Source organism: Balaenoptera borealis (assembly GCF_965194805.1).
Source record: "Balaenoptera borealis genome assembly, chromosome: X".
Classification (NCBI taxonomy): domain Eukaryota; kingdom Metazoa; phylum Chordata; class Mammalia; order Artiodactyla; family Balaenopteridae; genus Balaenoptera; species Balaenoptera borealis.
In genome coordinates this window covers 3,217,790-3,243,727 of record NC_138881.1, presented here as the reverse complement: position 1 = coordinate 3,243,727, position 25,938 = coordinate 3,217,790, and the positions used below count along the sequence as shown (strand labels likewise).

At 40.3% G+C, this 25,938-nt stretch overlaps 1 long non-coding RNA gene across 2 annotated transcripts in view; it reads left to right on the top strand.

The window, feature by feature from the left end:
* The window catches only part of LOC309619997, a 273,721-nt gene that overhangs the window by 52,316 nt on the left and 195,467 nt on the right, over nucleotides 1-25,938 (top strand). For both annotated transcript variants that reach the window (XR_014239356.1, XR_014239357.1), the window contains exon 2: nucleotides 20,421-20,528. This is a non-coding gene — a long non-coding RNA (uncharacterized lncRNA). The remainder of the gene's footprint in view (nucleotides 1-20,420; nucleotides 20,529-25,938) is intronic.

Here is a 25,938-nt window from a genome sequence, read left to right as displayed (position 1 = left end):
TCATTGTATGTTGAAAGCTGTACCTCAAAGGAGGGCGTATCAGGGAATAAGGCTACTTGCAATCAATAAAACTGTGGGATAAGCTTGTTTTTGTTGGGTTTTTTTTCCCCCCCTAACTCTGCAGGTTCAATCAGAAACCCCGAATTAGTTACATTTCCGTAACTGATCGGCTGCGGTTCTAGTTAACCACACACCACAGATAAATCCTGTGCGAGAAACGTGTGCTGGGATTCGGTTTCTGCCCTCCGGCAGTTAGAATTTAGGGCGGAAAAAAGTCTTGATGAAGGTTCATTAAATAGATAGGGATTTATTGCTTGTCTTGGTGTGTTCAAAGAAATTTCGCTGGTGAACACTTAGGTCTGGGACATAAACAGTCTGATGTTGTCACATAATAGAAGTGTGAGGAAGTAAGAAAAGCTTTTATCCCCGAATGGCAATGGCTGCCTTCCTTCCCAGGCTACTGTCTCTAGAGAAACTGGATTTGTCGCCTTTTCTCTTAATCTGCAATTCTTTTCTTTTTCTCTTGAACAGGCCACTTCATCACAGCTCAACATGAAAGGTTTTGCTTTCTTTTACAAAGAAGTGGATTCTTTTTTCATCTTGAAATGTTCATTCAGCTGCAAAGAGCTCAGCGTAGAAGTGCTTAATGAGTCTTGTATTTTCAGTCCCACTAATTACATTTTTAATCAAGTGTTTTCTTTCACATAGTAGGCAGTTATACATTGCTTATGTTACAAGGAACTCTAAAATACAACACCTGGTAATGAGGGGATAGCTTTTTAATTAAGCTGGTTGGACAGGTAGGTCCTTGTATGTTACTTAACCACCGTCAAACCAACAATGGAGATTGTTCTTTCAGCCTTGAATAGACTGACCCATTCCTCTCAGAGCCAGCCGGAACTCAGCTAGATTCCTGTAGCAGGAGGAAAGGCATTCATCAAATATGACATTGCCCAGTGTCCACAAATTTCCTTGGAGGAAGATTCATACTTTTGGTTCCTTGACTTGTTTTGCACTGGCTCCTATTGTTCGTGGATGTTTCTTCCTTTTTGAGTCTCTTCTACCCAAGGTAGACACATAAAATTCAAGTTTCCTACTTCCCTTGCAGCTAGGACCCAAGTCGGTGACCCAGGCTCCTTCAATCAGTGGTCTTTTTCTAGGTGTCGATTGTGGGAGGGGTTTCTACCTTCCCATGGTGGCAGGTCACAACCCTGACTTAAGGCGTGACATCATGGGGTGACAGTGTAGTTGACAGTAACCCATGCCACCAAGTGTCACCTGGCAGTGTCTACACCAGACCAATTCATGAGCTTTCTGTTGGAGACTATTCCCAGAAGATTTCCCGGTAACCTGGTTCACTGGCCCTTCTAAACAATGTTGAGGTCTGTTCAATCAATCTCAGTAAGTGTTTTTCTGCTTAATCAGCCAGTCCACTGCTGAGAGCAGTGGTGAAGAACCCCGGCTAACTCGTAACTCTAAGGTAGCTGGTGGCCAGGGACTTTGTCAGTGTCATGAAGTATTACGTAAGATCACCTCCAAAACAAAGGGCAGTCAGCTGATGGAAATATTCATGTCTTCCTTTTAGGAAGGAAGAACCAATTCAGGATAAGAATTTTAGAGTTCACTGCTCTGCATATCCACGTAGTGCCTGCATCTGACCTCATAATCCATAATGAAGGAACCTTAATGGGGTCACCTCACCATTATTGAACCTTCTGAAATGTATGCAGACTGCATTAGACTAGATTATTCCAAGTGAGGATGCATTTCTTTTCTATGTATGTAGTTTCTTTTATTTATATATATATATATGTATGTGTGTGTGTGTGTGTATATATATATATTCTTTTTCAGATTCTGTCCCCTTATAGTTTATTACAGAATATTGAGTATAGTTCCCTGTGCTCTGCAGTAGAGGTTCTTGTTTATCTTATTTTGTATATAGTAGTGTGTATATGTTAATGCCAAACTCCTAATTTATCCCCCTTTCCCCTTTGGTAACTATAAGTTTGTTTTTTATGTCTGTGGATCTATTTCTGTTTTGTATATAAGTTCATTTGAATCTTTTTTTTTGTTTGTTTTTTTACATTCCGCATATAAGCGATATCACACGGTATTTGTGTTTCTGTCTGATTTACTTTACCTAGTACAACAGTGTCTAAGTCAGGGGTCCCCGATCCCCTGGCCGCGGATCAGGACCCGTCCGCGGCCTGTTGGGAGCTGGGCCACACAGCAGGAGGTGAGCGCTGGGTGAGCGAGTGAAGCTTCACCTGCTGTTCCCCGTCGCGCGCATTACCTCCCGAACCATCTGCCTCCCACCCCACCGTGGAAAAATTGTCCTCCACGAAAACAGTCCCTGGTGCCAGAAAGGTTGGGGACCGCTGCTCAAGGTCCATCATGTTGTTGCAAATGGCATGATTTCACTCTTTTTTATGGCTGAGTAATATTCCATTGTATATATGCACCACATCTTCTTTATCCATTCATCTGTCGATGGACATTTAGGTGGCTTCCATGTCTTGGCTATTGTAAATAATGCTGCAGTGAACATTGGGGTGCATGTATCTTTTCAAATTATGGTTTTCAATATAGCAGCATTAAGGATATCACTTTTGCACAGACAAACGTTCAGTGAATTTTTGCCACCTGAATGAAAGAGTTTAAGTCCAGAAGAGATGTGGGGAGGAAGTTAAAATACAGCAATAACAGCAAAATGATCATTTTGCTTTAGTCCATTGATTCTTTGAGCCATAGTTTGTCCACATGGAGGGAGAAGCAGCTTGATGAGGCTTGTAAACCTGCAGCTGCAGAGCCTTAGCTGTGCTAATACTGGGGCAATTTCAGAATGACTGTACTCTCTCCAGGAAACAGAGGGTAGAAATTCTTCTCTCCAGAAAGAGCATCATTTTTTCCTCTCGAGCAAATGAAACTGGTCTCTACATGCCACATGCATGCACGTGTGCAAACATACATGCATTCACACACACGTCACACACACATGCACACACTTCACACAGACATACAGACTCGTGCACCCAAAACCCACAGTAGCAGAATAAAAAGCAGCCCATCCTGTTTCAGAGACCATGTGTGGGATCCTATGTAGGATTCTACCCTGTAACTTCTATAGGCAAACCTCTAGTAAAGATTTTTTCCTTATTTTACACGAAGTTGTGTGTTTACAAATGTTGTGTGCAACGTTATCGAATCTTATACTTCCCCTTGCCTTTTTGTAAGTCTTTTAAAGATACCTAGAAACTATCATGCTTCTTTGACCCCGTGCACTTGACACTGAAACGGGTACATCCTGGGGTTCATGTAACGACCCGTCACTGGTGAAGCAATAACCCCCTGGAAGTATTTGCATAGTTTTCATTTGAAACAGGAGTCTGCTGATTCTGAACAGACTGAAGGAGGATGATTTTCTCAGTCACAGGTTTTTTATGTAATTCCCAATGGTGGTTAAACCATTTGAAACTTGCCATAAAGTGTGTTATTACTTGGATCCTGTTACTGTGTTTCCTATTAAAAGGCCTTGTTTGGAAGGAAAAGCCCAGGAGCAGAGTTGGCTAAAAGTTGGAAGAATTACATGCAAAAGAGAATTAAAATATAGGACAGGGAATTCCCTGGCGGTCCAGTGCTTAGGACTCCGCGCTTTCACTGCTGTGGGCCCCGGGGTTCAGTCCCTGGTCAGGGAACTAAGATACCACATGCTGCGCGGCACAGTCAAAAAATAAATTAAAAAAAATTTTTTAATTATATTAAAAAAAACATAAGAGATTGGTGGTGAATCTAGCTACTCAGCACAAGTTGGAATCAAATACAGATGAATGTGTCCAGTGATATAGGCGGCTTCTTAGAACACTGATTAGGTCTCAAGACCCATTGGGAGGATGGATTCCTCTGCTGTATTTTACTCAGTGTTTCTCATCAGAGCCCTTAATTTAGAGCTTTGGAACAAACTAAGATGCATATAAAAATAAGTCAGTATAGAGATACTTAAAATGCATGGGCAGGGCTTCCCTGGTGGCGCAGTGGTTAAGAATCTGCCTGCCAATACAGGGGAAACGGGTTCGAGCCCTGGTCCGAGAAGATCCCACATGCTGCGGAGCAGCTAAGCCCGCGCGCCACAACTACTGAGCCCGCGCGCCACAACTACTGAGCCCGCGCGTCACAACTACTGAGCCCGCGCGCCACAACTACTGAGCCCGCGTGCCTAGAGCCCATGCTCTGCAACAAGAGAAACCACTGCAATGAGAAGCCTGCACACTACAAGAGTAGCCCCCGCTCGCCTCAACTAGAGAAAGCCCGTGCGCAGCAACGAAGACCCAATGCAACCAAAAATAAATAATAAATTAATTTTTAAAAATCATTTAAAATGCATGGGCAGTATGGCTCCATGGTGAATTCTAGACTGTATGCAATTATTCCTGACACCTAGAGGCTTGCTAAAGTCACTTTCATAAGTAGAGGCTGTCCTCATTCACGTGTGCCCATAAAACCAACTTCATTTCAGTCACACACTTTGGAGGGATGGGCCATGAATATGCTTTCTTCCCACTCATTCAGCCATCCTCCCGTATTTGAAGATTTGTGTTCAAGTTTGTAGCATATGCACATTGAATCCATCCTATGATAACTGCAAACACCTCCCCGTAAGATCACTGGCCACCTGTGTGCTTTCTCCTTCTCTTTGGAAGGAAGCAAACGTGCCTCTCCCGAGGTGTTTACAATCTCCAGGCTCTTTCTCCATCTTGCTGTTCCTTGTTTGTTTGTTTTATAAATTTATTTATTTTTGGCTGCATTGGGTCTTCGTTGCTACGCACGGGCTTTCTCTAGTTGCAGCGAGTGGGGGCTGCTCTTCATTGCGCTGTGTGGTCTTCTCACTGCGGTGGCTTCTCGTTGCAGAGCATGGGCTCTAGGCACACGGTCTTCAGTAGTTGTGGCACGCGGGCTCAGTAGCTGTGGCGCACGGGCTTCGTTGCTCCGCGGCATGTGGGATCTTCCCGGACCAGGGCTCGAACCCGTGTCCCCTGCATTGGCAGGCGGATTCTTAACCACTGCGCCACCAGGGCCGTCGCTTGGCTGTTCCTTGTTGATCTTGAACAACTGTGCGCCCACTGGTGGGTACTCCTGTGTGCGTAACAACAGTGGAAAAAGCGAAATTGTGTCTCTATCTAAGGAAAATCAGTCATCTTATCTTGGACATGACCTGGTGTCATGGAGTGAGTACGTGTGCCCCACCCAGATTCCTAGGTTGAAGCTCTAACTCCCAGGGTGTTCGTCTTGGAGGAAATGAGGTCATGGGGCTGGAGGCCTGATCCTATAGGGTTCACGTCCTTATAATAAGAAACATAAGGAATCTCTCTCATTCTCTCTCTTCTTCCCTCTCTGTCCTCCCCCGCAGTGTGAGGACAGAGCTGGAAGGCACCCACCTGTAACCCAGGAAGAGAGCCTTCCCCAGACTCCAGCCGGGGCTCACCGAGGTATCGGGGAAGGCGTTTCCTCTATTTCACATCCTCTCCAGCTGCTGCGTTTGCCTCAGGTTCAAAGGGCTTGAACATCAAAGTGCACACGGGCACCCACCCAGCTATTTTCAGCGCTCCCAGCTCATTCACGGTGACTTGCATGCTGGCGTCTGGATTTCCTGTTCATGGTCCTTCTTCCCTCTCTAGTATCCTCTGCGTTTCCCCTTACCTAGTGAGAGAAGTAGTTAAGAGTTGGATGGTAATGAGGCGCCCTGTTCGTTTTACTGTTACACCGTGGAATCGTAATTGCAGGGACAATAAATTTGAGGAAAATCAGTCATGTTGCCTTAGCATTATCTCACTCTGCTTCCTTCCCTTCTTCCCCCCTCTCTCCTGTGTCTCTCTGTCTCTCTCTCTCTGCCTCCTCTCTCTTCTGTATCTCTCTGCTCTGCCCTCCACCCCCAAGCCCCAGCACTCACTCCCTACCCAAACCACAGAAGCGAGTGCTAAACACATGGCGACAAAGCTCAAATTCCACATGTTTGATAGTGTTTTACCTACTAACTAGTAGGCATAATTTATTTCATTAAAACTAGCTTTTATCTAATATTGGTTGTAGGAGGATTAGAGGAAAAGAATCAGAGTCAGGGTCTATCCGAGGGACAAAAAATACTGGTAGAGAACTTGCTTCCAAGTGAATGCACATTGGGGGTGTCAGCGAGCCATAATCTCGAATTACGATGGGAGACAGCTCCCTCACCTACAGCGTGAAAAAAAGAGGTGGGTTTCTCCAGTGTGGCAGCCTGGGTCACTTTCTCTTGTGTATTCCAGTAAGTATAACATATTCATTTGATTAGAGTGTCTTTACAGGGTGTCCTCACACATAGGAGAACGTAGCCTGGATTATTGATGATGCTTAATATTTATTTCCTAACTGTACTTGTAAAGGCATCTTCCTTACAAACTCTAAGATCACTCTGCCCAGTGAAAAACAGGAAACACCTTGTTAGGAATCCGATTTGAATTGCAGTTGATTCCTATATTAATTTGGGTAGTATTGGTGTTTACATGAGATGAAATTTAAGCATTTGAAGAGAAAACATGTTCTTTCATTTGCTCAAATCTTGTTTTGTTTCCTTTAATGAGATTTGATCTGTTTCTTCCCAATGCCTTTTTTAGTTAAATGGACTGCAAATATTTTATATCGTTATTGGATTTTGCATAAAATCTGTCCATATTTCTTTCTAGGTTTTTATTGCTAGCATAATAGGAAAACTAAGATTTAAAAAATTTACTTCATATTCTGCGGTTTTACCAAATTGCCCTATTAGGTTTTTAATGCATCCTCTCAGGTACACATTCATGTTATGAACTAAAGAGTTCCCATTTTGTTCTTTTCCAATAGTTATAACACATTTTCATTTACTCGTCTCATTGCATTTTCAAGAATCTTAAAAAAAAAAAAAAAAAATCTTTGGGTATAATGGAAACAGAAGGCAGGCCTGTCTGCTTTTTTAGTCTGATTCTGGTATTGATTTTAGAAGGTGCTTTTCTTCTTTGAGTTTTTTTTTTTTTTTTAACTTCTTCCTGTTACCTTTTTGGATTGAGCTACCTAAGTATTTTCAAATGCATTTTCCATGTCTCTTGATACAATCACGTGGCTTTCTTCTTCCACTGGTTGAATTAAAAGATTATACTGATAGATTTTCAAACACAGAAGGGCCTTATCTTTCATCACAGTAACGCTGCGTAGGCAAAGGGTATCATTTTTGCGTTTTAGTTTTTAATTTCATTTTTAATTTTACTTTGTTGAGTATATTTGATTTACAATGTTAGTTTCAGGTGTACAGCAAAGTGATTCAGTTATACATATATTCATTCTTTTTAAGATTCATTTCTCATATAAGTTATCACAGAATATTGAGCAGAGTTCCCTGTGCTATACAGTGGGTCCTTGTTGGTTATCCATTTTATACATAGTAGTGTGTATATTGTCAATCCCGACTCCTAATTTATCCCCCCGCCCCTTCACCTTTGGTAGCCATAAGTTGGTTTTTGATATCTGCAAGTCTGTTTCTGTTTTGTAAATAAGTTCATTTGTATCTTTTTTTTTTTTTTAGATTCCACATATAAATGATATCATATGGTATTTTTCTCTGTCTGACTTACTTAGTAGGATCATCTCTAGGTCCATCCATGTTGCTGCAAATGGCATTATGTCATTCTTTTTTATGGGTGAGGAATATTCCATTGTATACACTTACCACATCTTCTTTATTCATCTGTCGATGGACGTTTAGGTTGCTTCCATGTCTTGGCTATTGTAAATAGTGCTGCAGTGAACATTGGGGTGCATGTATCCTTTCAGATTATGGTTTTCTCCAGAAAGGCTATCATTTTTGGATGTGGTAATGGATTTTAAAGGCATTGATATTCTCCAGGTGTGCCTGGACAACATTTTCTGTTCCCAAGTGTCTTCACACTTTTCCAGGCTTAGCACAAGGAAGAATCCACCCACATGTCCATCTTCCTCTTGGCTTCTTAGGTATCAGGGACCATTAGCACATGAATTCAGAGCTGAGAAGAAACTGTCTTTGCGAGCTCACCTGTTTCTGGGATACTCTAGATGCCAGGGGTCCTCAAATTTTGCCCTAAAGCATGCAAATCCGTCCAGTGGGACTAAAGCACCATTCAAGATGCCATGTCGAAGCTACGCCTAACCCTGTAGGTCTAAGCAACCATTGGACAGGTGTCTTATGAGAGACAGGTGGATTAGGGAGGGAATCCCTTACCTTTAAAAGTATTAACATCTGATGGCCTGGCAGCTATTGCCCATTAAGTCCAGATTTAAGAAGAGAGCAGACTGATAAACTCTTCCACTGTGTTGGAGAAACAATGCTACTTCTAACAGATAAATGTAACAAATACATAGATATCTTTTGGTTCCACATACATATCCTTCTGAAAGCCTTCACTAATTTGACACGGAAACTGTGCCAAAAATGCACTGAAGTATAATGTCACATGATCACTTGGAAAACATTTTTATAAGAAAGGTAAAGCTACAAATTCAACATAGCAATATAATTTATTTTTCTTTATTATATTTCATTAAAAAAATGCTTATCATGCATTTATAAGTACTAGAATAAGTCTTTACTTTCTAGGAATACAATTTAATTTAGAGAAGGAACATTTGCCAATGTGTGAGTCTTTTGTTCTCTACATGTAAAAACCTATGCTTCTTTATTTTTCTGCTCCTAAAAAAACAGAAGCCATACTGCATTTAAACTTTAACAAAAGGACCGTTTTTGAGCTCACATACTGTAGGCGGCAACAATAATCTAGGATTTAGTTTGTCTCCCAGTTAAATATTCCACCTAGAGTTATTAGTGGCCTAAATTGAATTTTATTGTCCTGCATAATTGCTTAAGATGGTTAGTCAGCAATAACGTTGTAAGTATTTCTATTTTTGGTTTGAAGGGTTTTTTTGCACATCATCCGCTAATGAGGACATTTTAGAGAACTGTTATCTAGCAGTTTCTTCTAAGAAACATTAAGTAGAAACTCAGTCAGGCACTGTTTCCTACCATGTTTATGCCACTTTTAGATGATACAAAGTTGCAGTCTCAAAATGTTTCCACTGTGAGGAAATCTGTTTCTTTGTATTACATGTTGGTGCCATGAACCTATATAAACCAATGTCGATTGTGTTTTTAAAAATTAGCCCCTATTTTAATTTCTAGACTGCTGAGTCATGCTGAGTTGTTAAATCAGAAAAAACAAGAGTTGGAGTAAACACAGTTATATGCTCTGTCTTTACCATTTAGGGCAGAACAAAAATAAAAGGAATGAAGAAAAAAATAAAAGGAATGGAAAACAGTTTGCATAGGAAGAGCAAAAGGGAAAGTAGCGCCAGAGCAGAGGAAACAAAAGAGAAAATCAGAAGCTGGTTGGTGAGAGAGAGACAGAGAGAAACATAGAGATGCAGAGACAAGAGAGGGACAGAGGGAAACTCCAAAAGCAGGAAATCCAGAAAGTTTGTTTTAGGCATTGCAGGTGATAATAAACAATACTGTTAATGAGTTAGTTATTTCGAAGCTGGCATTTTATTTTTCCAAGAATAAATTGTGAATGAGGGTGTCAAATTATTGTAAACATTTAAAAATACATAAACGATAGAAGTAAGCAGATGTGTATTACAGAGGATCAAAGTATTCATATAAAGCAGTATGGCGTACCATTATGTTTAAATTACATGAGCCCTTGACAATGGATTGAAAATATTTGAAAAAAATTCCAGAAAGTTCCAAAAAGTGAAACTTGAATTTGCCAGATATTGGCAACTCTTTATCATTCACATTGTCTTTAAAACTATCTACATAGTATAATATTTACATTATATTGGGTATTATAAGTAATCTAGAGAGGATTTAAAGTATAGTGCTGGATGTGCCTAAGTTATACACAAATATCACACCATTTAGATAAGGGACTTGAGCATCCTCAGATTTTGGTATCCTCAGGGGTCATGGAACCAACCCCCTCAGTTACTGAGGGACCACTGTACAGGCAGACCTCATTTTACTGTGCTTTGCAGAATCTGTTTTTTTTTTTTAATACAAATTTAAAGGTTTGTGGCAACCCTGCATCAAGGAGGTCTGTCACCATTTTTCCAACAGCCTTTGCTCCCTTGGTGTCTCTGTGTCACATTTTGGTAAATCTTGCATATTTCTTGCTTTTTCATGACTATTATGCTTGTGATGGTGTCTGTGATCCGGGAGCCTTTTATGTTCCTACTACAGCTCACTGAAGGCTTAGGATGGTTAGCATTTTTTAACAATAAAGTGGTTTTTCAATTAAAGTCTGTACATTGTTTTTTAAGACACGGTGCTATTGCACACTTAACAGGCTACAGTAGACTGTAAACATCACTTTTATATGCACTGGAAAACCAGAAGATTTTATATGCACTGGAAAACCGGCTTTATTGCAATATTCACTTTATTGTGGTTTGGTACTGAACCAGACCTGCGTGTGTATTAGTAAATATAAATCACCCTCATCTTTTTAAAGGTCTGCATACTACTGTACAACGTTTATGTGGTACAATTTATTTAAACTGATCGTGCAGAAATTTAGCTTATCACAAGCCTATTGGTACTTCAAATAATGCTGCGTTGTTTATCTTTACGTGACCATTTGGGGCACATTTCAGCCTGTTAGGGGCATTCTGACAGTTGGAATCACAGGGACAGATACGGCATGTTTATCTTTGCAAATATTGAAGGAACGTCCCCAAAAGGGGTTGAATCATTTTACACGTATCCAAAATGTATGAAGAGTTTATTATTCTTTTAAATTTTCCCAAGCTTTTTACCAGCCCATTATAAAAGTTTTGAATCTTTGTCAGTAGTTGAAAAAACGCCGGCCTGTTGTTGATATTTGCCTGTCTCTTACGTGTGGGAATGATTGTAATTAAAAGCCATATAAAATGTAGATTGTGAATCTATGTATTTCATCATATTTCCTTACCTCATTCTGTGCTAAGACCTCAGAGCCTGTACAGTGCACATCTGGCCATGGGGTGTTCTGCATTGCTGAACTCAAGTTAATAATTCTCACATGAGGAAAATGAGTGTCTTGAGGACACTGCAACCTGCGAAGCCTGACACTGGGCTCTGGGGTGGAGAAATCTTCCTTTGACCGTTTGCAGAGGATCCCATAGCACTCAAGCCTGTGGTGATGGAGATAAAAAGTCCTATTCTAAGGAGATTCCCTCGGTATCAAGCGAATGCTCTTCCCTTTTGGAAAATGCTAAAATGGCCTCTTTATCTCTAAATTTGACCACAGTAAAACGTGCATCATTTGGTCATGATGCACAATCCTTTTTATATGCTGCCACATGTTTTTTGCTGTATAAGATTTTATTGAGGATTTTTGTGCATATGTTCATCAGGGATGTTGGCTGTAGTTTTCTTGTATCTTCTGGTTCTGGTATCAGGGCAACGCTGTCCTCATGGAGTAAATCGGGAAGAGTTTCTTTTCTCATTTTTGGAAGGCTTCGTGAAGTTATTCTAAAATACGTGGTAGACTTCACCAGAGAAGTCATCTGGGCTGGACCTTTCTTTGTGGGAAGGTGTGTGTGTGTGTGAAGTGACTAACTCATCCTCTTAAAGGTCTGTTTAGGTTTTCTGCTGTTTTGAGTCAGTCTCAGTAATTTCTGGCTTTCTAGGGCTTTCCATTCTATCTAGGTTCTCTAATATGTCGGCATACAATTATGCATCATAATCCCTTAGTCATATTTATTTCTGTAAGACCAATTATAATGTCCCTCTTGCAGTCCTGATTTCAATAATTCAAGTCAACTTTTTTGGGGGGGTTGGTCAACTTAAGATTTGTTCATTTTTTTAATCTTTCCAAAGAACCAATCTTTGATTTCATTGCTTTTCTGTACTGATTTTTGTATTCTCTATTTCACCTGTTCACACATTAATATTTATAATTTCCTTCTTTGTGCTTGCATTGGGTTTAATTTGCTCTTAATTTAGATGCTCATGGTGAATGGGTACATTTGCGTTTTTGAGACTTATTTTTCAATACAGACTTTTGTAGCAATAAACGGCCCTCTAAGCTCTAGTCTTGCTGCATCCTGCACGTTTTTGGTACGTTGTGTGCTTAGTTTCATTAATCCCAAAATCTTTTTTCATTTCCTTTCTGACTTCTTTGACCCTTCCATCATTAATGAATGTCAGATGTTTCATTTCTGTGTTTGTAAATTTCCCCAGTTCCCTTCCATTCTGGATTACTGGTTTACTTCCCTTGTCAAAGAAAGACTTTGCAAGATTTCAATCCCTTTAAATTGCTTGGGTCTTGTAGGACCTAATATAGGTTCTAACTAAGGATGAGTTCCATGTGCACATGAGAACCACATGTATCCTGGTAACTAATGTGGGGAAAGAGCTTTTTTCTCGGGGCAAGCATCAAATTTTAAAAAATCCTGAGAATGGAACTTTTTCAGGGAGCTTCCAGATGGGTCAGAGTAGATTCTCTTTGCGTGGGGTTCCTTGAGGAATTATGGTCCTTGCAAATCTGTTGAACTCCATGGACCAAGAAACTGCCTTAAGAGAAAAGGGAATGGATCAAGTTAAAACGCCACAGGCTTCCTACTCCTCTCAAAATCCATCCATTTTCCTTGAATAAACCCTCCACTGATGGTTGCAAACTTTTGGTTCATTCCCAGAGTTCTTAATATTTTAATTTTGACAGCTTAGGCAGGTGTGTCCTCAATGCTTTTATGGAAGAACAGACTCTTAAAAGTTCTTGCTCCAAAATTTCAAAAGCAACTCCAGTTTTCATTTTATTAATATCTGCCCTTACCTTGATTTACATTCTTCTAACGTTGGAGTCAACAAAGAATTCGTTGCATTCTTTTTTTTAACTTGCTCAGATAGATACTTGTGGCATCAATTTCTAGCATTAGGTAAACAAATACACATTTCCCTCTAAGTCTAAATTTGGTTGCTTCTCACAGACTTTGACAAGTTACTTTAATTATCACTAAATTCAAAGTATTTTAGTAATCCATATCTTTTTTGCCCCATGGATTAGTTAATTGTGTTTTCTTCAATTTACCAACATTTGGGAATTTTCTAGAGCCTTTTTGCTCTTTAATTTCTGCTCCAAAATTTCAGAAGCAATTCCAGTTTTCATTCTATTAATAATCTGCCCTTATTTTGATTTACATTTCTCTAATATGCGAGTTCCACTGGTTGCATTCTTTTTCTAACTTGCTCACATAGATACTTGTGGCATCAATTTTTAACATTAATTAAATGGATATATATTTCAGGCTGCATATTTCCCTCTAAGTCTAAATTTGGGTACATCTCACAAGCTTTGACAAGTCACATTTTAATATCATTATATGCAAAGTATTTTTTAATTGCCCATATCTATCTTTTTTGCCCCATGGGTTAGTTAGTTGTGTTTAATTTACAAACATTTGGGAATAAGTGTCTTTTTGCTCTGTAATTTCTGCTAATTCCATGGCGATGAGAGTACACTCCCATTTTAGGAAATGTGTCAACACTTGTTTTATGACCTAGCATGTGGTCAACTGTCCCTTGTGGATTTGAATAGAATTTGCTATAGATAGTTCTGGGTGAATTGCCTTCTATTGTCAATTAGGTGCATGTGCTTCGAGATGATGTTCATCATTCCTTATTATCTGACTTGTTCTGTCAAGCACTGTGATAAATATGTTAAAATAGTCTATCTTTGGGAATGTGTTGATTTCTCCTTTATATGGTATGTGAGGTGTCCGTCTAAATACTTTGAAACTTTACTAGTCACCAACAGATTTATAATTTTATATCTTCTAGTTAAATAGTGAAATACTCCTTTATATCTTTAATAATTCTGCCTTTTTTTGGTCTGAAACAAATATTGCTGCACACACATTATTTTGGTTAGTGCTTGCTTGATACACATCTTCCCTTAATTATAATTTTAATCTTTACCTATTTTTCTTCTCAGATTTTGTCTCATGGAAGCAACATATATTTGAATTTTATTTCCATTCAGTATGAGAGTTATTTTTAATTGTACTATTTAGACTGCTAGTGTTTTTTTAAGGATATATTTATTTACATTTTGTGGGTAAATTGAGTTTTTATTATTATGCATTTCAGCCTTTTTTGTTGTTTTTACAATTGTTTACTTTTTCATTCTATTTTAAGCAGTTGCTCTGGAAGATAGATTATGTACCAGTGCTTTCTTCAAGTCTAATAAAAATGAGCATATTTACTGCAGCACTTTACACAATATGTGGTCAACTTATGAGGACACTATTATGATTATCACTTACATTCTCATCATCTTTTACTTTTTTTTTTAAATAAATTATCTATTTGTGGCTGCGTTGGGTCTTCTTTGCTGTGTGTGGGCTTTCTCTAATTTCAGCGAGCCAGGGCTACTCTTTGTCGTGGTGCATGGGCTTCTCATTGCGGTGGCTTCTCTTGTTGCAGAGCATGGGCTCTAGGCACGCAGGTTTCAGTAGTTGCAGCACATGGGCTCAGTAGTTGTGGCTCGCAGGCTCTAGAGCACAGGCTCAGTAGTTTATTGGAACACGCCCATTTGTTTGTGTCTTGTCTGTGGTTTCCTTAGCTCAGTGGCAGAGTATATGGACTGCAAAACCCAAAATATATACTATCTAGCCCTTTGCAAAAAATAGTGGCAGACCGTTCACAAAGAAATAAACCTTTCCACAGCCCTACTTATACTATATGCTAAAACACATTTCAGATGTATTAAATATTTACATGCACATTTGAGGAAATGGGGAGATTTCCAGGTGGGTATGATCTAACCACGTGTGCTCGCTAAAAGCAGAGAGTTTTCTCTGGCTGGTGGCACAGAGTCATGCAAGGAAGTTTATAGCATGAGATGGACCCAGTGTGCCACTTGTAGCTTTGAAGGGGCTGCACTAAGGGATGTGATTGGCTTCTAGTAGCTGAGAGCCTCCCTGGGCTGACGAACAGCCCGGGAAAGAAATCAGTTCTACAACCACACGCAACTGAATTCTGAAAAACCCCAAATGAACCGGAGAGGGATTTATCCCAATGCCTCCAGATAGGAGCCCAGCTCAGCCGACACCTGGAGTGTGAGGTTGTGGGTAGAGAACCCAAACACCCAGCACTGGACTTCTGACCTACAGAATTATAGGCCAGTGAATGTGTATTTTTTTTTTTTTTTTAAGATTTATTATTGATTGATTTATTTTTGGCTGTGTCAGGTCTTAGTTGCCACGTGTGGGATCTTTCATTGTGGTGTGCTGGCTTCTCTCTAGTTATGGTGTGTGGGATTTCTCTTCTCTAGTTGTGGCGTGAGGGCTCTGTAGTTTGCAGCACGCGGGCTCTCATTGAGGCGTGCGAGCTCAGTAGTTACGGCGTGTGGGCTTAGTTGCCCCACAGCATGTGGGATTTTAGCTCCCTGACTAAGGATCGAACCCACGTCCCCTACATTGGAAAGTGGATTCTTTACCACTGGACTGCCAGGGAAGTCCCTGTGTATTGGTTTAAGACACTGTGGCAAATAGGATGCGAGGAATTTGGAGAAGAAGAAGGTAGTCATGGACGTTGGGGTTATGGATGTGGGAGCACAGACTACACCTGGGTTAATTTGCTTCCTCATCCTGACACACATTTTCTAGTTTACAAACATCTCCAATTTGCATGGAAAATGGGTGTCATAGGACCTGCGGGTCAACCGTTTTTTGTATTTCCTATTTCACAAGGCTCAGGGAAAATACCAGAAATCACCTTTTATAGTCCTGGAGGGTAACATAAGTTAAAGATCATCATAGGGACTGATAGTTAAGATATAAGAAATAACAAAGAAAATAGCAAGAAATGAAGCCTTGTCCCTCTGTGGTGCATGGGCTGCATTTTCCCCCTCCTCTCTCTTTCCCACCTCCCTCTCATTTCTTTGTCTTCCTTCTCTTAATTCTCTTGTCATCTTTGCTCGTTTTATTTCTTTCTCTCTCAATGGAGAATATGCCCTGATCATTGAATCTGAGAAATGTGGCCAATTGTAGGTATTGATAAACATTCTTATCTTACAGAAGATGGGGTGAGTGTAGGGGAGAAGACTGTAAGAAAGTGGAAGGATGGATGGAAGGTAGGATGGATGGATGGAAGAAAGGAAGACCCATTCTTGGTAATTCAGTAAAAGAGAATAAAAATGAGAGATGATAGAAAAATGGCTGACAGTTGGATAATAGATAGGATAGATGGTATATATCTAGAGTGAGGATAGATATTAGATAGAGGTATATAGAACAGAAACAAACAGCAAGAGAATCCCAAAAGATAGGAAAACAGATAAATCAGGAATAATAGGAGCAGCATCTTATTGGATTTGAATAACAGACACGGCATTGTCCCCAGGTGAAGATGGTCAGCATTTAATCTGAGTCCTCCCTCCCCTGGCAGTGTTTCTATCAACACAAGGGCACCCGGGGCTGGGATGGTCCAGAAATGAGGAATATCTTCTCTTGTAAAGTTTTTATGTCTCAAAGGTGGTTTCCTCTTAAGAAGCCCTGGCTCCCTTAACACCAACCCCAAGGGATCCAGAAGCTCCTCTGTTTCACACGTGAGTTCTTTGTAAAGGAATTGAGAATGACCCTTGGCCAGTCTGCCTGCATCAATGGGCTCCTAACTTCTATGGCACCAAGTACTTTAGTGTCCGCCCACCCCCCTACACACAGTCCATCCAGAATGCTGATGGATGATCGCATTGGCCGATGATCATTTCTTCACATACATACAGAACCGTCTTGATTTCTTCCACTGCACAGACTCTCGTGGACAATTGAGATATCTCGTAGTTTGGTCTCATTGTGTCTCTTTTGTTTTAGACACCCACGTTTCCTATGAAATTCGTGGGCTGCAGCATAATTCCTGTCTTTATGGATTGTCTCATTTGTCTCAAGTTCTTCTTAAATATTTTCAAATGCCTTCTCTTCTTTTTACACTATGTCAACCCTCCTTAAATATCCAGTTCCTTTTCTACACCAACATTGGATGCTTGTTCAACTATTGTCGTGAGAAATGGGTCCTCCGTGGGGTCTTACAGAGCTTTTGTTCTTTGTACCAATATGTCTAGGATGTAATTAAATGACAGTTAATCTAAGGGTAATAGGTCAGCAGTGGTTTCAAGAACAAATCGCGAACAGCACCATTAAATACCCTTTCTCCAAGGGTATATGAACACACACACACACACACAGAAGAACTGTATTAGAGACCATGATTCTGTACAACATGGGAAATGCATTCTTACAGATTCCTCACAGGATGTGATATCCCTTGGGATAAAAGAGTTTAAACACCCATCTCCAAAGAAAACGGGTTTGCCCATCTATGGAGTCCTGGCTCTCGGAGTTGAAAAATTAAAACATTGCTGTATAAAGCACCAGGAGAAAAATTCACACACCTACATTGACAATTATTCTTCAATTCTATAAAAAATATTTAGTAGCACTTACAGGATTAGGATTTAAATAAAGACTTGGAAAGAAGGATATGATGCCATCTTTTAATATTGTATGGAATATGAACATCTTATAAGGGTCTCACCTAGAATAAAACTCTTCCTTAGCTTCTATGCTAAAGGATAATTACTGCCATCTCAAGAAAAGGAACTATAAACTTTGAGTGTCTTGTATAACATAATCTGTAGCACCAGTATGTGTCTGTGCTTTTAGACGTGGATCCAGCTGTTCTCCAACAAATACCTCATATTCATCAAACCCTAGGTAGAATTTTTTTGAAGCTATTCCTACACAAATACCTCTCATCCAGAAAGCTACCCCCATAGTTCTTGTTCTCTCTGAACATTGCTCACTTGTTTGCTTCAAACAAGGATGATGTCTAAGCATCAAAGGGCTTACAATCTGCAGTTTTAAGATTGCTTTTAGATTTCAAAATAAATCAGAAATATATAACAAATCAACAATGATACAGTAAAGGCAGTTCTTTTGAGTCAAGAAATGGTGCTGTTGGGCCATACTTAGAAGATCTGAAATGTCTTTTTCCTCTTGATGTAGTAATGAGTTTGCATTAAAGATGTAATTCCCATAGCCTTCCCCCTGGATTTCCCTCTCTACAGCAAAGACTAAAATTGTTTTTCTGAGCGACAGAATAAAGCTCACTACTGTTATCCCATGGGGTTGGTCTCATCAAAGCCACAGGCACGTAGACCCTATAGGAAGGATAAGCCAGTACCAAAGATAGTCAGTAGGAAAACAGAAGCAAAGCATCCCAGACAGAGCAGTAATATCCCCGTCAGTCACAGGGGCTGATGTATTTCAGTAATTCTTCAGTAATTGGGAAGAAATAGATTGACCTCATCCCTTGATCTGTCTGCAGCTGTCTTCCATTGTGTGAGCCTTTCAGTTGTATGCTCAGGGGTCTGTGGAACGGGTGAGATACCCACACATTACAATTTCTTTTTAATAAATGAGTCCATGGTTTATATTCAGTACAGTGGGTTTGAGCATACACAGTACGTTTGTTTACTCATAATGTGGAAGTCGCAGGTAAGTAGGAAGATTCCTCATGTCTAATGGAAAGATTTCTCAGGCGTAATAAAAAGCAGATCTACTGTGCTTGTGAATCCCAAGAGAATCTGATTCTCCAAGTGGGAGGCCACGTGACAAGCACCTATTTAAAGCAGGCGTGACTGCTTCTCCATCCCTATTCTTGGGTGTGTAAGACACACAGCAATATGATTTCATTATGTACATTGAGTTGTAATCATCAAGCAGCATCCTATGAAATTATGAAAATCTAGAATTCTTTTTTGCAAATACAGCAACAGAAAGACATTAGACATATGTCTAATATAAAGACATAAAGACATATATAGTGTATGTCTCACCACTTAGCATTGGGGATTTAGAGCTGAAAGTAGCAAGGAGAAGCAGCTCCTACTTTTAATCACTAAGTGAGAAGCTCTACTTTCTCATACAGTCACTTCTACACTCGTCGGAGGCTAGGGAACAAGTCTTAAAAGCAGGCACATCTAGGAGACAATGATTAACTTACAGTTTTATGAAGCTCTTCACCGCAGTCTTCAAAACATTAGGCACAGGATCACTTACGCATAGTAGCTAATTAAACAAAATAGATTCTGTGTTTTATGTATAAATGTACAGAAGAAGCTAAGCACAGTGTGTTGTACCCACAACCTAAGATTTGACGAGGGGACAGATTGGCTTTTGTTTAATTTGTTCGGACCCCACCTGTTCTAAGCAACTGAGAATCTGCTGTCTGCTGAGTATAGGCTATGTCCATGACAAAGCCTTAAAGCATTCATTTTCCATGTAGCATTGCTTTGGAAAGGGAAAGCATTGTTGCAATCTGATTTGGGGCAAAGAATGATGATTTCATAGATGGTAATAGCCATGCCTGCTCCCATTCATTCCAGACCCTTCTGATGCAAGAGCCCAAGCCTGTGAATGAGGAATATCCCTTGATCTTTGTCCTATGATTTCCTTTTCTTATGATCTTGGGTAACTTTATGATCTTTTTGCTTTGGTTAATTTCTTTTTAAAAAAAATTTTTATTGAAATATAGTTGATTCACAGTGTTGTGTTACTTTCAGATATACAGCAAAGTGATTCAGATATCTATATATATACATATAAAGATATAGATGTATCTATATAGGTAGATATATATACACACACACACTGAAGATTCTTTTCCATTATAGGTTATTACAAGATATTGAGTATAGTTCCCTGTGCTACACAGTGGGTCCTTGTTGGTTATCTATCTTATATATAGTAGTGTGTGTGTGTTCATCCCAAGCTCCTAATTATCCCTCCCCTGCCTTCCCCTTTGGTAACCATAAGTTTATTTTCTCCGTCTGTGAATCTATTTGTTTTGTAAATAAGTTTATTTGTATCATTTTTTAAGTTTCCACATATAAATGATATCACATACTTGTCTCTCAAATGTACCTGCTTACTTTGAAGAGCCTTGGCTTTTGAGTCATATATATCAGCAATTCTAAATTTATACACCAGTTGAAGGAAGGAAATCTACATAGACTCAACCATGTTTGTTCAAAAGGGATATTCGACCCATGTTAGGGAAAAGTGAAACATAAAGACCTGGTTATTCGAGGTTTAACCACTGGACTGCACTCCAGCTTTGACAAGGCACAAAGCTTGAAAGATTTCACTACCCCTAGTTCAGGTTTAATTCAGTTTAAAGCACTATTAGACGGTTGTCATATTAACAATGTCCTAACTCCACACCTGTCCTTAAAAGTAGATTTTTTTGCCTAGGGAAAAGCTGGAATACGACCGAGCTTTGTTGGTTGCTTTCTGGTGGGTGTTGGTTGCAAGATGCTCACGCGATGTTCTCCTTACTTCCGTAGCTTCCCATTGGCCGCAAAGCTCTGCCCACCTGTCAACACCGGGCGGAGGTTGGTGTCCATCCGCCATGATGCCTCAACGTGTACCTTTGGCCAGTTGCTCCCACCAAGGTAAGCCCATCCGTGAATGGCATCAGGTATCTGACTCCAGTTTTCTTTGCATTCAATACTGGTCTTTTCATAAAATGCAAACTACTCTTTCAAGGACATGAAGGTAAGATACAACTACAATTGGATTTCCTGTCTATGTATCCACCGTCCCTGTCTTCCGAAATTTCCCAAAATCTTTGTTCCTCTCTGTAGATGCTCATAGCCCTAAGGTGTTTATATGTCTATTTTGCACATGTATTATTTTCCTCCAGGTGTAAAGCAGGGTTTCTGAGCTACAACACTATTGGCATTTGAGGCTGGATAATCTTTTTTTTTTTTTTTCCTGCTTTTTCTTTTATTTGTATTTATTTATTTATTTTGCAGCATTTATTCCCAGGGCCATAAGTTTTTGTTTCTCCAGTTTCTTCTGGGATATCTTTCTCTCCTGTGCAAGCTCCCCTTCTGGTTTAGGGACAATCGCTTCTTTTTCAGTAAGGGTCATCTCAGTGTGTCAGGGAGAGCTCACGTGTGGGTTGATCCGACCATGAGCTCCGTAAGTCCTGAGCTGCATCTTGGGGGATTTGTTCACCTGGATGGGCTCGATGACCAGAGAATCTACATCTAAGCCCTTAAGTTCAGCATGACTCTCTGCATTTGTGAGCATGTGCAGTAAAGCCTCAGCGCTCTTTCTGGGCCACCGACCCTGCACCAGCCCCACTGGACACACCTCCCAACTCCACCATTGTGACGACGGAATGGCACCCATTGCTTCTGTAAAGTGACGTCCTTTAGATACTCGGTGGCTTTCGGATATGCCTACCCTTATTGGCCTGGGCAGTTTCACGTGTGTTCTTAAAGTGAACACAGAGATTTGAACCTCTTGCTTCGCATGATTTTGTAGGGTTTTCTGGGTGAAGTGAAGAGTGAACCAGTTTTTACAGGTTGCCTCCCTCAGGCTGCTTACCGGGCAAGCGAGGCTGGATGATTCTTTGCTGTGGTGGGGAATGGGTACACTCCAGATGTTTCGCAGCGCCCCTGGTCTCTTCCCCCGATACCAGTAGCACCCTCAGTTGTGACAGACATTGCCAAATGCTCCTGGCCTGGGGGAGCAAAACTGCCCCTGGTACAACCTCTGCTGTAGACAATGAATGGTACAACCCCTCACCTCTTCAGTAGATCACAGGTGTCCTGGTGTTAAGAACTGTATCTTATTTAGATATGAATATACCCAGGGCTAGAGCATAACCTGCCTTACCATTAGGTGCTCGATCTTTATACATTAAATTGCCTGAATCCAGAGATTAAACATTCCTTGAAAGAGAAAAGTTTTATATATCATCGCTCTCTTATTTCAAAAGGTGATGGTTTCCAGAGACAAGGTCATAGATTTCATAGATTCAACCACGGGCATGAAATCTGGAGCCCACCTAAATCTTACCATAATATGCAAAGACGTACAGCCTCAACCTCTCGGAGACATGGCATGCAATTTTCATTCCCTAACTCAAGATTTGGGAGCGGAAGAGACCAATTATCACCAAAGAGATTTATTTTCACATTGAATGTAGTCCATTTTCCCCCTTTTTCCTTGTATAAACAGCCAATGGTGTTCTTCTGATAAGCGTGGGCCTATAAGCATCTTATCAGTACTTGACTGTTTCTCCTTAGCACTTTCCTACGTAAATCAGGACGAGCAGGAAATTGTCCTCATAAACGCATGTTCCAGGCTGCTCTTAAAAAAATCTTTGCGTGGCGTTATCTGAAAAGAGACACCGTCTCAAGCTTTTCATGGGTTCAGTTTGCCTTAGGGCAGGTGTCAGTGTCTGCTTCACATCGCGCCTGGAGAATCACACGGTCAGGCAAGGTTCTGTTTACGTGCAGATGGGGAAACGGAGAAGCTGATGATGGGCAGATTGGGATAACGGCCCACGAAGCTTCAGGAACAGTCAAGGCCTATACCCGGCAGCAAACACAGGGCTGGCTGTGTCTGAAGGCTGCGCCACGTGGCTGCAGTATTACGAGCAAGTGAAAAAGCTGTACAAATAGAGGGCCCCAAGCAAATGAGGCTTCGTTGTCCTTGGCAAATGCTTGGGTTCCAATCTAAGTACCATGAACAGTGGTGGACCCAGTTGGAATAAGGGAGTGGCCCCATCAGATGTATGCTTTAGGAGTGTCTCCTTGGCTGCTGCCGAGGGGGTGAGTTACACGCCAGTGGAAGCAGAACAGCAGGAAGGCTGATCACGGGACGGAGGTGCAACATAGGGCGGGGGCGGGGTGTGCGTTTCATTTTGGAAGTAGGGTCGAAGGTACTGGCTTGATGGATGAGATGCACAGGGTCCGGGAAAAGAGGAATCCATCGTGACCCTTTCACTGTGGCTTAGACAACACAGTGGGATCATTTGCAGAAATGGTAAAAAATGGGGGAATGGGAGGCAGGCAGTTTTGTAGGGTGAGAACCAAAAGTTCTGTTTTGGAACATGTCCAGTTGGACATGCCTGTTGATACAGAAATTGAGACAGTGTCAACATCTGGAGCTTTTCATAGATGTTGTGGTTACAAGTGTGTGTGTGTCTGTGTGTGTTGTATTTTTTAAATTGTATTTAGATGTAAAGGTAGGTTATGCTGGTCTTTCTCCAAGAGCTTCCTTTTCATTACTGCCACCTATAAAATTGTTCAAGGTTTTTTTTGTTTGTTTTTTGATGTGGTCCATTTTTTTAAGTCTTTATTGAATTTGTTACAATATTGCTTCTGTTTTGGTTTTTTGGCCCCGAGGCACGTGAAATCTTAGCTCCCCGACTAGGGATCGAACCCGCACCCCCTGCATTGGAAGACGAAGTCCCAACCACTGGACCGCCAGGGAAGTCCCTATAAAATTGTTGAGAAGAGCACGTGGCTCGTGAATAAGTCCCTTCGGTGTCTTGTGTCATAAAGGGAATTTGAAGCACAATCAAAATATCCATCGAGAGATAAATGAATAAGTAGGCATCTGGTATACCTAATGCAGAGGAATTGTATGTGTCCCTTAAAAGGAAAGGCATAAATCATTCTGTGGTGATGTGTAATCATGGCACAACATATATTAGGTGCAAAAATAGCATGAATAATAAGCATGGAATCATGTCTGGATTAAGGTTTTCCAGAACCAACCAAGAGATTTATTTTAAGGAATTGCTCGCTTGATCGTCTGGACAGGCAAATGTGAAACTTGAAGGGCCGACCAGCAGGCTGGAAACTCAGGCAGAACTTCTGTGTTACCGGCTTGAGGCAGAATTCCTTTTTCTCCAGGCTTTCTCAGTTTTTTTTTGCTCGTAAGGCCTTCAGAGGTCGGATGGTGCCCTTGCACATGATCAAGGGTCATCTCCCTTAAAGTCAACTGAATATAGATGTGAGCTACGTCTACAAAATACATTTAGAGCAACATCTGGACGACTGTTTGACCAAATGCCTGGGCACCATAGCCTAGCCAAGGTCACACACAAAATCGACTGTCAAAATTCTGTGTATATTAAAACAAAAATGAACGTGTTGTCTGTAGATCTGTGTACGTACATAAAGGAAATGAATAGAATGATACGTAGCCAACTTTTTAACTGATGAAGGGATTTGTCTCTGGGATTGAATTGGATTGAGAGGAGATAAAAAATGTGTAACAAAATGAGTGTGAGGCAGAGGATATTTCACAGGAGATAGGTCACTGCTACAGGAAGAAAAATTGTAAATTGTATTGTGTCCTCACTGTAAGTAAAACATATAATTTTTATATAACCCAAAAGATATAAAACAAACAACAACAAAAAATTTGATCATTTATCAAGAAATTAAGTTGCAGACAGAATTTGAAACCTGAAGAACTTTTGCAAAGACATTCACACCTAAGGTGGGAAGGTGGGCTAGGTCCCCAAATTTTTGTTAATCACCCTCAAACTAAGGAGTTCAGGTCAAACTTTACGTTTTGAATATCTTCATCAGCTTTCTTATACCTTCACATGCTCGCTAGTCTTAAAATACATTTTAAGTTAAATAATCAATTATGTCAGCTACTGTATTTGCCACCCTGTTTTTGAGAGAAATTCACAATAAATAACAAGGGACTCAAAATGGTTGTTTCCATAGACTCTTAATTCCGGTCCTAGGACTTTATCCTTAGAAATGTGTCCAAGAGGCAAGTTATTACAGGAGAGGGTTCACAGCATTTTGAATTTTTGAGCTGCTAAAAATAATCTAAATGCCCAATTTTAAATAAATCAAAAGAATGTTGCATGATGTGATTTTTTTTTTTCTTTTTCTTTCTGTTTTTTAATTGAAGCATCATATAATTTTTTAAGTGAAAAAATCTGGTACAAAGCATTTTATGTCCCAATTATGTAAATATGTACAAATATCTAGCAACAGTGAGATTGAAGAAAACTGAAGGGATAGAAAGTGAGATTGATTATGAAAGATAAATGAATTTAAAAGAAGACTGAAAAAATACCTACATTCTCATATAAACTAGACATGAAAATCCTCTCTCTTGTTTCCATGTTTCTTTCCTCTAGTGCTCATGGGTTAGGTTCGCCTCTGTCCACGAGGGTGATAAATTCCAGGAGGCTGGATGGGGCATGGCTGGGAGAGTCCACAGGTTGGGTTGTCTGTTCTTCAAAGTTATGTGTTGTCAGCCACTAGACCTTTATTCTAAAAGTGATAAATCCTGGACTCTGCCAAGAGTTCTGGTCTCCCCTCTGCTTCTTTGGAAGCTCCGAAGCAAGAGTGGGACCGTCTAATTATTGGAAGATCGCTGCTTTTTAAATTCTTGAAAACCGATGGGTACACAGTTTCTAGGGCTGGAGAGTCTAGAGATGGAGATTGCACAGTCATAGGCTAGCCTTGATGGATGTTCTTTGTATTTTTTTATTTTTTATTAATTGAGGTAGAGTTGATTTACAATGCTGTGTTAACTTCTGCTGTACAGCAAAGGGATTTAGTTATACATACATATACAATATTGTTTAATATTCTTTTCCATGATGGTTTATCACAGGATATTGAATATAGTTCCCTGTGCTCTACAGTAGGACCTTGTTGTTTATCCATTCTCTGTATGTACTGGTTTGCATCTGCTAACCCCGAACTCCCAACCCTTCCCTCCCCCACTCCCTCTGGCCCACCACAAGTCTGTTCTCTATGTCTGTGAGTCTGTTTCTGTTTTATAAATAAGTTCATTTGTGTCGTATTTTAGATTCCACTTATAAGTGATATCATATGATGTTTGTGCTTCTCTCTGACTTACTTCACTTAGTATGACAATCCCTAGGTCCATCCATGTAGCTGCAAATGGCATTATTTCATCCTTTTTTAGGGCTGAGTCGTATTCCATTGTATATATGTACCAGCTCTTCCTTATGCAATGGATGTTCTTTCTTACTAGTTTTTCTTCTCCCAAAGAGGCTGC